Consider the following 14,870-nt stretch of genomic DNA (forward strand, 5'->3'; position numbering starts at 1 on the left):
CCCGGGGTTGCTACAAGGCTGTGACTCCTGATTCCAGCTTCCCGCTAATGCAGATCCGTGGCAGCAGCAATGATGGCTCAAGTGATCAGGACCTGCCACTTTGCTGAGACCCAGAATGACTTCCTGGCTTCAGCCCCAGCCCAGACCCAGCAGTTGGGGAATTTGAAGTGTGAATCAGCAGACAGGAATTCTATTTCTCTCTGCTCTAAAATAAATAATCTTTATGAGCTGTAATTTTAAAACAGTAATTTGCATGTTCCATGAATGTTTTGAAGTCTCCTTGTATGCACACACACATATAGGTATGTGTACATATACATATGAATTTGTATGTGTACATACATTCATCATATATACACATTTATTTACTTTTGTGAATGAATGTTTTGTGCACTGTCCAGGTAGCACGCTGAAATCATTGTCTACCTAACCTTGACTCTGTCTATGCAAATAGTGTGCTATGGGGGACCTCACCATGACCCCAGAAAGCATCAGTGAGCAGTGCTGAGCTGTTTATTTGTAAACCCCTTAAGAAATGATCCATTAAGCTAAGTTCTCTAATTTACGCCCACATGTTACTGCATTGCTCCCTGCAAGAAACATAAGGAATTTTTTGCCTTTATTATCTCCAGAGTATGTCTCAGCTCTTTGTGATAACGTTTGTTTTTGTAGGAGGGGATGAAATAGTGAGGAGAAAATAAAAGGACCCTTTGCTCCAAATGCCCTTCCTCTCCCTTTCTCCATTGAGATCACTCAACGCTGTTCCTGAGTGCCTCACCTAGATGTTATTGCTTTCTCTCTGAAGGCTGCCATCACTTTTCTGTCTTTTTACAATACATCCCCTAAGGCAGTTATTGCTTTCCACATTGACTATATCTCTTGCATTCTCACTGGACTCCAGGCCGCTTTGTATTTGATTCCTCTTCCTGTGTCTTTACTATGAGTAGCACTCCTCTGTGTTCAGTAAATGTGCGTTTTAACAGTGGGATTATAACATTGAAAAGACCCAGGTAAAGCATAATAAGGGAATTTTGCATTATTGACATTTGTTTTTCATATTGTTCAAAGTTAAATTGATTAACATTTGTTGACTCATTGATTTTTCCACAGAGCACGTCCCTACCCACTCTTGTTAACAAGAGAACTAGTCAACTAGACTAGTTTTCTCTACTTTTGCTTTTAGTCACATCAGGAATTTCAAAAAAGTGTCTTTTGCCAGTTATTATTGAAAGTCATTAAATTTCTAAAGCTTTATCCTGGTGGGATAAAATGTACAATCTGCACACTTAATGTTGCCTGGCATGAACACAAGTACTAAGCAGAAACTTAAGGACAAGGGGTGAAGAAAGAAAGGCAGCAGGCTATAAACCAGTGCATACTAGAAAAACAGAATAGATAGAATATGAGAATAGGTTCACTTTCAATTGGAAAAATGCCCAAATTACAACTTTGCCTTCTAAGCAATATAAGTTACTTTGGTAAGTATAGAATAATCCAAAGGAATCTAAATTTTAATAAGCAACTTTGAGCTAATGAGATTAATTTTGTTGTTGTTATTGTATATCCTTAAAATCCTGAAAAACTAATGAATTGAGCATCCCTGTGGTATGGGAGAGTAGATTATATTTTTGTTCAATCTGAAATAGACTTAGATATCCTGAAAAGTTAATGTAGATAATGTTTGAGAATTAAATTGTAAACAAGAACCATACTAAATTTAATTACTTCCAGAGCAGTAGTCAAGTTGATAGGGGTGAAATAATGATGTTCTGAAGTTTTCCTTTTTTTAAAAAATATTATTTAATTTATACAAATTTCATGTATTTCATATACACAGGTGCAGGAACATAGTGAAACTTCTCATGCTACCCTCCCTCCCACCCACACTCCCAACCTATCTTCCTCCTCCCAATCCTATTCTCATTCTTATTTTTACAAAGATATATTTTCAGTTAACTTTATACCCAAAAGATTAACCCTATACTAAGTAAAGAGTTCAACAAATAGTATGAGGGGAACAAAATGATGTTCCTAAACAGTAAAGACAAGGGCTTTTAAAAATCGTCACATCTTAAAATGTCAATTTCACTCCTATAGATACCTCTTGGGTACTCTATAAATTACCACAGATCACTGAGAACATACGGTATTTGTCTTTTGGAGGACTGGATTATATATATTATTAAGTATATTCCAATTGCATCCATTTTGTTGCAAACGACAAGATTTCATTTTTAACTGCTCTGTAGTATTCAATAGTGTATATATGCCATAATTTCTTTATCCTCAATTAATGGACATCAGGGTTGATGTGAATTGAGCTTCAATGAACATGAGGGTATAGATAACTCATGCTGATTTCTTTTCATTTGAGTAAATTCCCAGGAGGGGCATGGCTGAGTCATATGATAGGTCAATATTCATATTTCTGAGGGCTCTCCATACATGAAAGGGTATTGTATTTTATTAAATGCTTCCTCTGCATCTGTTGAGATAACCATATGGTTTTTATTCTTCAGGTTGTTAATGTGATGTATTGCATTTATTGATTTGCAAATGTTGAACCATCCCTGTATACCAGGAATAAATCCCACTTTGTCTGGGTGAATGGTTTTTCTGATGCATCATTGATTGCAATTAGTATTTTGTTGAGGAATTTTGCATCTACACACATAAGGGATATTGGTTTATAGTGCTCTTTCTCTGTTGTATCTTTTTTCTTTTATTTATTATTTTTAGGAGTTAAGGTGAGCCGGCGCTGTGGCTCACTAGGCTAATCCTCGGCCTTGTGGCACCGGCACACCGGGTTCTGGTCCCGGTTGGGACGCCGGATTCTGTCCCGGTTGCCCCTCTTCCAGGCCAGCTCTCTGTTGTGGCCTGGGAGTGCAGTGGAGGATGGCCCAAGTGCTTGGGCACTACACCCCATGGGAGACCAGGATAAGTACCTGGCTCCTGCCTTTGGATCAGCGCGGTGCCCCGGCCGCGGCGGCCATTGAGGGTGAACCAATGGCAAAGGAAGACCTTTCTGTCTCTCTCTCTCTCACTGTCCACTCTGCCTGTCAAAAAAATAAAAATAAATAAAAAAGGAGTTAAGGTGATGCTGGCTTCATAAAACGAGTCTGGGAGGATTTCTCTCCCTTTACTCTCCCTTTCAATTGTTTTGAATAGCTTGAGAAGAATTTGAATTAGTTTTTCTTTAAATGTCTGGTAGAATTCAATAGTGAAGCATGCAGTCCTGGACTTTCCTTTATTGGGAAGGTCTTTATTACTGATTCAATCTCTATATTGGTTATTGGTCTGTTTACATTTTATTGTCCTGAGATCTTAACCTCTTCTAACTGAACTTGTGCTAACAGCATTGCATCTTTTGCATGTTTTTTAAGGAACTGGCACCTGGAGCCCCAAATCACAGGTTTTCAGAAAGGTAACAAGCTGACATAATCAAGAGCTCCTTTATACAGAATTTATGCAGTGTGTAACCTTAGATTTTCATTGAAATATCTAGGGACCACGGACCTTAATTATTCAATGTACCAACATACTTAGCTGGAGGAATAACTGTTCTACAATATTAAAATCTTTAATATTTTACCTTTTTAAATTTCCATCAATATTTCCTACAGAGGCATTTTCTTTGGAATAAATGCTTTCTAGAATCTGTCATCATTTTACCAAAAAATGGATGTTGAGGTCAGTATTTCCCAAACTGAAATTACAGACTAATTTTCACACACAGACCTTCTTGGAGCACATTGCCACTCATTTTATTCCCTCCCCGCTTCTTTTTTGCCCTCCTGCTTCAAAAACTCTTTCTGTGCCAAATCATCTTGTCCTCTAAGATAACATACTCTTATCTGAGTTTAGAAGCCTAGGTGTATATGAAGTATTTGCTACCTCCGTGTAGCTTGTTTGCCCACAGGAGCAAGGACACTGGGTCCATAGACTTGAGTGTCCCCTGGCAGAGATTATTAAAAACAGAGATGGGCACCAGTCCCATGTTCCTCTCACAAATACTAGTAAGTATGGGGGGACCTTGGGGAGGAACCAAAGGCCTCACAAAGGGACCACAGGAAATGAGGTTCACATGCTTGGTCTTCAAAATCCTTCAGAGCCACCTTACCCCTGTTGGGGATATTCCCACACTTCCCAGACTCCTTACTTTTGAATTCTCTTTCCACCATACTTTTTATCTAACTCACCCCTTCCTTCCTCATGGCTCAGGGACCCCAGAAACACCTCCCTCCTATTGGATTGAGTCTGTTCTCTGTGGCTCTAATGGCTTTCACTGAGAGCCCTGCCAAGGCCCACTCTGCCTATCGGCGCATCCATCCAGTTCAAAAAGTATACATTATACTATGCAAGTATAGTTGCAAATGGCTAGTTGGATAGGTGAATAAAATTAAAGTGCTGTTGACATTATTTCACCATTCCAAACAATCTTTTTAAATTAAATTGTAGCTGAAGAGTTAGGGTTTCAATATTGAGATTCTAATTTCTATGTGAAGTTGAACATTATTTAAATTTTCACAATGTGAGCCCCTTTAGCTATATGGGACATTAAATGCAGGTGTTTGTGAAAAATAAGACTACCAGCAAATATTAGGAGTTTGAAATTATGATCATTATTACTATTATTATACCAGATGGTAAGTAAATGCTGTTTCTCATACTCCTTTTCAAAATGATGGCTATAAATATCCATCAATTTACACACGGCTTAACTAGTTATTCCTGTGGTCTAGATGGGGCCACCTAGGTATGTCTAGCATAACTGCTGGTATGTGTTAGCACTCCAACACCAAGAGCAGCTCCCTCTGGCTACCAGAACCCATCACCACAAAATCTGCAATGCAGAATGACACAAATTTATTATCTCCCAGTTCTGTTGGCAAGAGGTGCTCACTGGTTCAGTTTTATAGGAAGCAGGTCTTTTCTTCTTCTTACCATTTCAACATTATTCAGAACAGAGCACATACACTTTGTTACTTTTTTTAAATGTTGATGATGTTTTCACTGGATAAACCAATATTCAGCTTTGATTTGTAGAACTAAGCCCATCTGTGAGGTGGAAATGCACCTGTTAACAATATGTCCAATCTCAGAAAACAGTTTCTGCCTACAGTAATGGACTGGTTGTTGGTACCCCCACCCCGCCCCAGATCAGAGAATCCTTGATGGGATGTATTGGGAGGTGGCACTTCTGAGGAGGTGATTAGGTCATGAGGATAGAGTCGTGTGAATGGAGTTAGTTCCATAATAAGAAGAGACACAGGTGTTTTCCTGCTGCTTCTCCATCATGCGAGGAGAAGTCAGCTCTCTGCAAGCTAAAGGAGGACCCTTACCTGAACCCAGACACGCAAGCACTCAGATCTCAGACTTCCAGCCTCCAGAACTGGGAGAAATCAGTGTTTGCTGTGTAAGCCTCAGAACCAATGTACTTTGTCATAGCAGACTGAATGTACCAAAATACCTTTAATGCATTTTTGAAAAATATGATAAGAACATTTAATATGAGGTCTAGCCTTTTAGCAATTTTTAAATGTTCAATGCAAAATTGTTAACTGTAAGCTGAATATTATATAGCTGAACTCTAGAGCTTGCCCATCTTGTTTAAATGAAGTTTTATACCCTGGAGCATTGTTTCTTTGGTTTTCTTTTTTTTTAAGATTTATTTTATCATTTGAAAGGCAAAGTTACAGGAAGAGGTAGAGACAAAGAGAGAGAGGTTTTCCATCTGCTAGTTCACCCCCAAAATGGTCACAATGGCCAGAGCTGAGCTAGTGTGAAGTCAGGAGCCAGGAGCCTCTTCCTGATCTCCCGCATGGGTGCAGGGGCCCACGGATCTGGCTCTCCTCTGCTGCTTTCCCAGGTGCATCAACAGGGAGCAGGATCTGAAGTGGAGCAGCCAGGACTCACACCGGTGCCCCTATGGGATGCCGGCACTGCAGGCCAGGGCTTTAACCTGCTGCACCGCAGCACAGGCCCCAAGCATCGCTTCTTAAAACAAATCAGGGTGTAGGAGGACACACTGGCAGCTGCAGGCTGTGTCACCGACAAAGAAAGGTGTGAAAGTTACTGGTATCTTAGAGCTTAGGAATGTGCCCATTTTGTGGAGTGGCTTGAAGGATGCAAATGGGCAGGAGTCAGAGCTGATGAGAGCTGTGATAGCTCGATAATATCCCAGCCTAAGTATAATCTGGGATCTGGCTGGAAATATAATGTCTAGAATCCCTAACCCAAGTCTATGGTGCCAGCAAGCCTGGGAGACAGGGCAGCAATGTGCACTACTGGGCTTTGTGATTGGATCTGACTCATTTTGAAAATCCTTCCAACAGCCCAAAACATTCTCATTCAAAATAAAATATTTGCTACAGAAACACCCAACAACAACAAAAAAAAAACCCGGACATATTAAAATAATTCTACCTCAAGAAAAAAAGTTATCTAAGGCAAATCACCTAAGAGATGCATTAATGTGTAATCAAATAAATGTATTTCTGCTTTTCTCTGTCATGCAGTTGGAAAAGCAGGAGACATCAAAGCTGAATGTTTGCCCAAGAGCCATTTCACTGTTGCTAGCTGTGGGACACTGAGCCAGCATTTAATCTCCCCTCGGCTACCCTAACTGCTTAAGGTTCCCTTTTGCAATGGAACTCGTGAATACCACCCAGGTTGGTTGCTGAGCCGGGCACCATTTTCACAACGATTATTGCTTTCCTGTAAGGCATAGAAAACATGGCTACTGTGGGCTTCCCCCCTTGGTGAGTTTTCATACACAAAGCTTGATTCACAGAAACTCAGTTACAATATTGTTGGACTCTTCAGTTTATCGAAATACCTTTGAGTTTCAGTAAGCGGATTTATCTTGATTTCACAAAATTGTTTTAGCATAGGCAAGGCAATGGTTGCGAAATGCAAATCTTAGTGAGGTCAGAGGGTCTGCTTGTGGCCATCTTGCAAGGAGATAAATAGCCAGCTGGACTTTCTTATCTTCTGTCTCTAAGTGTCCTCCACAGACCTCTTGCTTGCTTTCCACTTGGATGCCCTAGGCTCTGGGGACTCCTTCCTGTCAACAGGAGCAGAGCTGTCTTCTGTGTAAGAGCTACAGAGAGAAGCCTCAGGGCCGGGAGCCATGGCATGGGCAGTGGGAACACATTTAATACGTTCCTGATTAGTTCAGCAGAGGAAGCTAGATGGGGAAGGAGGGTGGTAAAAGAATGAAGTAATTTTTCTCTTTTGGAATATCTGAAAATTCAAAAGCTAGAAAATAAAAGAGTCAAGGCTGATGGGGGCATCCTGAAGAGATCCCGCTTCACGGTTGTGATTCGCAGATGTCCCCCACTGCCAAACTCTGTGTTTCAACAGCGTCCACTGCAATCAGCGTTCGTCCCATTGGAGGGATTGTCACCTGCAACACACAGATCACTGTATCATCTGTCATAGCGCAGCAGAAGCACTCTCTCGAAGAATGAGCAAGGTCTCGGGCTCCCATCACGTCTTCAAAAGGAAGAGTTAGCATCTGAAATGAAAGAGAGCTTTAGAATGAAGGCAATGGTAAGGAGTCAGATATTATGAGTATATTATAATGACATTTGTTGATTCTTATCCTTACATTTGAAAGTGATATAAAAACTTCATTCTACATATATCTATAAAAAAACATCATTAAGGCCGGTGCCGCGGCTCACTAGGCTAATCCTCCGCCTTGTGGCACCGGCACACCGGGTTCTAGTCCTGGTCAGGGTGCCGGATTCTGTCCCGGTTGCCCCTCTTCCAGGCCAGCTCTCTGTTGTGGCCAGGGAGTGCAGTGGAGGATGGCCCAAGTGCTTGGGCCCTGCACCCCATGGGAGACCAGGAGAAGCACCTGGCTCCTGCCATCGGATCAGCGCGGTGCGCCGGCCGCAGCGCGCGGGCGGTGGCGGCCATTGGAGGGTGAACCAATGGCAAAGGAAGACCTTTCTCTCTGTCTCTCTCTCTCTCACTGTCCACTCTGCCTGTCAAAAAATTAAAAAAAATCATTAAAATATTAAATGCTTGCTTTCTGGGGCCTGTGTTGTGGAGTGGCAGTTTAAGCCTCCCCCAGGACTCTGCCATCCTATATGGGCACCAGTTCAAGACCCCTCTGCTCCGCTTCTGATCCAGCTCCCTGCTAATGTGCCTGGGAAAGCAATGGAAGATGATGACCCAAGTCTCTGAGCCCCTGCATTCATGTGGAAGACCCAGAAGAAATTCCTGGCTCCTGATTTCAGCCTGGCCCAGCCCCGGCCATTGTGGCATTTCAGAAGTGAACCCAAAGATGAAAGATCTCTCTCTCTCTCTCTCTCTCCTCCTCCTCCTCCTATGTAACGCTGCCTTTCAATTAAAAAAATAAATAAATTTTAAACAAATGCTTGCTTCATCTGAAAATATTGTCATTAACTGAAATAAAAGAACATTACTCATTAATGAGTAAAAAAAAGGGGGATTTCTATTGTATACATTTAAAATGTTTCCAAACGCTTTAATACATGTATTGATATCTTTTCAAGTGTTAAACTTACACTTTTCAGGTTAATGAAATGCTTCTTTTAAAAGTCCAATAATGTACCATTTATAAGTTAAATTACATTATTTGATCCACATCATGAATAATCTTACTATTAATATTTTCTGAGAATGTCCCTGCCTGTTCCATAAGCCAATCAATACTGAGACGCTCTTTCATGTATTCTACAGAAATGAATGAAATAAACATCAAGGCTAGTTTCAGACAGTCTTAAAATAGCACAGAACTGTTTGTGGACAATTGCACACAGCAGCAGAGGAACTCGATGTTCTGGCAGGGGTGTCTTAGGGCCAATGTCAGTGGTGGCGGGAGTTCTGAGGGTCACCAGAGGGAGCTGGGCTTTGTCATGAGGTGTGACAGGACCCAAATCCACTCCCCGGCAGATGAGCTGCTGGCTCCAGAGTGCTTTGTGGCAGCATTTGCGTCATAATGACCATGCATTTTAGAACATTTCATGGACAACCAGCAATTAACTCTTATCATGGTAACATGCTCAGTGGACACTGTTGAAATTCAAGTTTTTGCATTGTTATTAGCGAAAGTACAATATTTGCAGTCACTTTTAGAGGTATGGTTAGTAATTACAAAGTCCTTCCATTTGACTCAACAGAGACATTTTTATTTGCACTCTGTCATTAAACAGAAAGAGACAAGGACAGGCCCTTGACTCGCAGGGAAGCATCTCACGGTCATTGTTCTTTGACATGGCTACATGGACCAGCAGTGAAAGAGAGCATGATGGGATTTTAAAGTAGATTGTGTGCTAGCTGGATAAGTAGAGCCTGTCTTAGGCAGGTAATGATTACACAGACCATTTTGTCTACCTCATTTCATGACTCAAAACATGGCTGGGTATGTTTGCTCTGCTAAGGAGGCAGAAACTTAAGACCCACCCACTTAGAATTTCAACACAGCATGCCCCAGGATGCTTGCTTTCACGGGAAGAACGCGCTACTCAAGGAAACGAAAGGACTTCAGAGACTGGGTGGTTCCCCTGACAACAACTGTGGACTGGCAAACAGAGCAAACAGAGCAAACCAGTGGCTTCTCCACATCAGCTTGAGGCTCCCTGGAGAGCTGTCTAGCAAAACTCAAGTACTCAACCCTAGAGTAAGAGCATGGCTTCTGTGGGGCACTTCCTCCATTAAAAAAATTCACAACTATGTGTTCTGAATATGTTGATGTGCAGATGAACATAATGTAGCTTACATTGCACTCACCCATTTTTTTATTTAAAAAATGTGACCTCCAAGTAGAAAATGGCTTATTATGACTCCAAATCTAATGTCAAACATAAGTTTTATTTTAAAGACTATTTGATAACATTGTGATTCCCCTCCCCAAATTTCCAAGAGAAAAAAACTACAATTGTCCCAAATTGTTACATAATCTAAGATAAAAAGAGATGGCTAAAGTGCTTCTTAAATTTTGTCATAGTCCTAAGTTGGGTCCAATGTAAAAAGCAGAGATTGTTATGTTAACAATAGCAGAGGAAAACCATCAATGTTAAATATTTTAACTATCCCCTAATACATCAAATTTATATAAATCTACTTCCTGCATGTTTTATTTTCCCTACATATTTAAAAACCATTCCAAAAAATAGAAATAGAATCCATTTCCAATTGTAAAACGAATACATGTCTACTGCATACCATTTATACTTTCATTTATATAGCAAACACTCATGGTGCTCACAATGGTGGCACACCTGCCAGAATCCTCCAGAAACTTCAGTCCTCCTTTAATCTTCATAACCACCTGATAAGGGTCAAATTGCATCTCCAAAATAGATACATCGAAGTCCTCACCTTAGAAATATGACTGTGACTTAGAAATGGAATCTAGCAGATGAGGTTATACTGGAGCAGAGTGAGTCCTAAATCCAGTAAGATCGATGTCCTTACCAGAAAAGGAGGAAAGATGCAGAGACATAGACAGAGGCCAGGCAGCCTAATGGCAAAGGAGAGAGAGATGGGAAGGCGGCTGTCAGCCACGCTATGCCCAGCACGGCCAGCAGCCACCCAAAGGCAGGGGCAAGTGTAGCACAATCCCCCCACCCCACCCCTGAGCCCTAAGAAAGAATGCACCTTGATTTCACAACTTTGTTCCTGGATTGTGACACAATTAAAGCTGTTGGTTTAAGTTCCAGTGCTTCACTATGGAAGCCTTAGGAATCTAATATCACATCTTTCTCAAGATGATTTTGGCTATTGGAGATTCCATATTAATTTTTGCATTTTTTTTTCTATTTCTGGCAAAAATCCTGTGGGGTTTTGACAGGGATTTTTGTTAGTTGAGTCATCCCTTTTTCTTAGTCCAGGTGAAGGTTTGTCAGTTTTGTTGATCTTCGAGCAACACTTTTATGTTGTATTATGGACATCACAAATGGCACCTTTATGTGCGATGTCTCCTTGTCAGTAAGTTTGTCTTCATCTTTACACTTGCCCAGCTTCTTTAACTTTTTGTCTGGCTTCTTGAATTCTCAAAAATATATTACAATCCATGCATTGTTGTGGACATACGAGCTAGGGCTTCCTCTCCCACTGTGCCATTCACATCCTGGTGACTGTTAATGTCTTAGAGCATCTTAAGATTTATCTAATGAAAATATACTTAAGAATATGTTTATTACTATCTGATCCTTTCATCAATTTGTTTTTGCAAAAAAAAATTGTACAACTCTATGGAATTACTTTTTTAAACTAGCTTCTTTAAAAAGATTTATTTATTTATTTGAAAGGCAGAGTGATGGAGAGAGAGAGGAGAGAGAACAAATCAGAGAGAGAGATAAATCTTCTATCCATTGGTTCAACTCCCCAGATGGCCACAGTGGCCCTGGGCTGAGCTGGGGCTGAGACAGAGCTGGGGCAGAGATGGGCCAGGGTGAAGCCAAGAATGAAGAACTCCATGCAGGTCTCCCATGTGGGTGACAGGGCCCACGTGGTTGGACTATTTTCCAGAGCTTCCCAGTTGCATTGACAGTGAGCTGGATTGGAAGCAGAGCAGCTGGGTATTAAACCAGCACTCTGGTAAGGGACGCTGGCATTCCAAGTGGAAGTGAAACCCACTGAACCACAACACTGGTCCCTGGAATTATCTTCTTAATAAACTGCAGTATATTTATGTTGCTTACATTAGTTTCAGCAGTAATAATAATTCTTAAAAAGCTTATTAAAAATATAAAAATTTGGGGCTAGCACCATGGCATAGTGGGTAAAGCCACCGCCTGCAGTGCCAGCACCCCATGTGGGTGCTGGTTCAAGCACCAGCTGCTCCATTTCTCATCCAGCTCTCTGCTATGGCCTGGGAAGGCAGTGAAAGATGGCCCAAGTCCTTGGGCCCCTGCACTCATGTGGGAGACCCAGAAGAAGCTCCTGGCTCCTGGCTTCAGATCAGCACAGCTCCAGCTGTTGTGGTGAGTGAACTATTAGATGGAAGACCTTTCTCTCTCTCTCTGCCTCTGCCTCTCTGTAACACTGCCTTTCAAATAAATAAATAAATCTTTAAAAAAATACAAAAATTTGTTCCTTTGGTCTTTACTCTCTTGGTATAGATTGCACATGGCTACTATGAACTATTTTGGCAAAAATTGGCACACTAATCAATTATAGCACAATCTATAGTAGTTGATAACCTAATTGAATTCCTTAGACTATGTAGAAGTAATTTAAATTTTCTCTCTGTGTGTGTCTCTCCACACACACAATTAGGTAAAATAATATCACCATGGATTATGGTGACAATGAAAGAGCCAATACAGGCCGGCGCCGAGGCTCACTAGGCTAATCCTCTGCCTTGCAGCGTTGGCACACCGGGTTCTAGTCCCGGTCGGGGCACCGGATTCTGTCCCGGTTGCCCCTCTTCCACGCCAGCTTTCTGCTGTGGCCAGGGAGTGCAGTGGAGGATGGCCCAAGTGCTTGGGCCTTGCACCCCATGGGAGACCAGGAGAAGCACCTGGCTCCTGCCATCGGATCAGCGCGGTGCGCCGGCCGCAGCGCGCCGGCCGTGGCGGCCATTGGAGGGTGAGCCAATGGCAAAGGAAGACCTTTCTCTCTGTCTCTCTTTCTCACTGTCCATTCTGCCTGTCAAAAAAAAAAAAAAAAAAGAGCCAATACATATATGTGTATTGTGTATGTATATTTAAATATGTATATATAATGTATATCTCATATGCATGTATATTATATAAACCAGATAATATATTTACACACAGTTATATACTTATATATATATACTTAACATATATACAATTATATATGGAAACTCATACAATATGTATATGCATTCCATATATAAAATTTTAAAGGGCATATATGCAATATGCCACTGTTATTTCTGTCATTTTATGGATACGTAGAACAAGGCAGAGGGAAATTCAGTAAGTTGTTCAGGGTCACAGAGCTGGTAAGTAACAATCCCAGCTCAGCAAGTCTAACCCTAGATCCCACATGAATACCAACACAGTACACTGAAGTGCTTAGGTGATTCACACACACATACTCACACACAAATGGTGTTCAGGCTGCTCTGCAGAGTCTGTATGTATCATGTGTCCTGTGTAAAACACATAAAAAAATGAAACACTGACACAGAGCTCTCACACTTAAGAGTGTGTACTCAGGCTCATGGGACGTATCATTGGCTGTCAAAACACATCAATGTTCTGTCCATTGTTGTTAGGGATTGCTGCCATTATTCAGCACGGTGGCCAAAGGAAAGACAAATGCAGGGGTTCCAGGAAAAACAACGCTGCAAAAAGGAAGAATCGGGCAATAACAATATTTCCTCTGAATCTTTCATTCTGTAAATCAGCTGGAGTTCTTCAGAACCAAATATGTCATCCAGATCCCCTCCTGGGCTACTGGACTGTGGTCTGGTGACTGGTCTGAGTCGCGCAAACATGGTGGTCCAGGAGTTTCCTTTTGCCTTTCATAATGTTTGTTTAAAATAGCATCATTTCTTAAAGTTGAATTCATAAGAAAAACCAATCAGGAATATAAAGAAAATAGGCAAACACTGGAAATGAAAATGGAAACAAAGAAGACTTGGCCACAGTGGCAATGCAGAGGGGACCACAGAACTGTGTGCAGTCTCCCTGCGCATGGTACCCTTCACACACACTGACTTCATTCATGTTGTAGCATCAGTGAAATGCACAATAATCCATTTTTAAAGATTTTATTTATTTCAAAGAGTTAGAAAGAGAGAGAGACAAAGGTCTTTCACCTGCTGGTTCAATTCTCAAATGGCCACAAAGGCCAGAGCTCAACAGATCGAAGCCAGGAGCCAGGAGCTTCTCCCACGTGGGTGCAGAGGCCTAAGGACTTGGGCCATCCTCTACTGCTTTCCCAGGCCCATCAACAGGGAACTGGATTGGAAGTGCAGCAGCCGGGACTTGAACTGGTGCTCATATGGGATGCTGGTGCTGTGGGCCAGGCTTTAACCCACTGTACCACAGTGCCTGCCCCAATAATTCATTTTTTAAACATTTATGTGAAAGACAGAATCACAGAGCAAAAGGGAGGAAGGGAAAAAGAGAGAGATTAATTCCGTTTCCTACTTCACTCCCCTAATGGCCACAACTGCCAGGGCTGGGCCAATCTGAAGCCATGAGCCTAGAATTCCATCCAGGTCTCCCATGTGTTTGGCAGAAGCCCAAGTACTTGGGTCATCTGCTGCTGCTTTCCCAGGTGCATTAGCAAGGAGTTGGATCAGAAGTGGGGCAGCCAGGATTACGACCAGAGGTCATGTGGGAGGCTGATGTCCCAGGTGGTGACTTAAGCTGCTGGATCAAGACGCATGCCCCAGGAATTCCTCTTTCGCCACAGATGCTTTCTTTCTGTCGTGCTCTTTCCTAGCTTAAGAGTAAAAGAAGGAAGAGCAGAATGGATGTGAGACAGTTAGAGGAGTGCCTGTGACAAGAGGCAAAGGAATAGCCCATCGGTGTGGTAACGGTACCTGAAGAACGACACCTTGGAGAGGCGCAGCAGGTTTCTCTTGTCAGTTGTTCTGATGCACACTGGGAACTGTGCTTTGATATTTTCTATCAGCAAAAAGCAAGCAAAATTCTGAGAGAAAAAAAGTTTTTTTTTAAGATTTATTTGTTTACTTGAAAGTCAGAGATATGAAGAGGCAGAGGCATAGAGAGAGAGAGAGAGAGAGAGAGAGAGAGAGGTCTTCCATCACTGGTTCACTCCCCAGATGGCTGTAATAGCCAGAGCTGCGTCATTCTGAAGCCAGGAGCCAGGAGATTTTTCCGGGTCTCCCACATGGATGCAGGGGCCCAAGGACTTGGGCCATCATCCTCTGCTGTTCTTCCAGG

The 14,870-nt window shown here is 41.9% G+C and overlaps 1 protein-coding gene and 1 long non-coding RNA gene across 5 annotated transcripts in view; both read left to right on the forward strand.

Annotated features, from left to right (window-relative positions):
• The window catches only part of NALF1 (NALCN channel auxiliary factor 1), a 679,231-nt gene that overhangs the window by 493,604 nt on the left and 170,757 nt on the right, over positions 1-14,870 (forward strand). The gene's annotated exons all lie outside the window — the stretch shown is intronic.
• Positions 6,522-8,339, forward strand: LOC149124497 (uncharacterized). The gene is made up of 3 exons (XR_016213720.1): positions 6,522-6,671; positions 7,366-7,554; positions 8,143-8,339. It is a non-coding gene; the product is annotated as an uncharacterized LOC149124497 (long non-coding RNA).

The sequence above is a fragment of the Oryctolagus cuniculus genome, chromosome 9 (genome assembly GCF_051225735.1).
Source record: "Oryctolagus cuniculus isolate XC-2025 breed Fujian yellow rabbit chromosome 9, ASM5122573v1, whole genome shotgun sequence".
Taxonomy (NCBI): Eukaryota; Metazoa; Chordata; class Mammalia; order Lagomorpha; family Leporidae; genus Oryctolagus; species Oryctolagus cuniculus.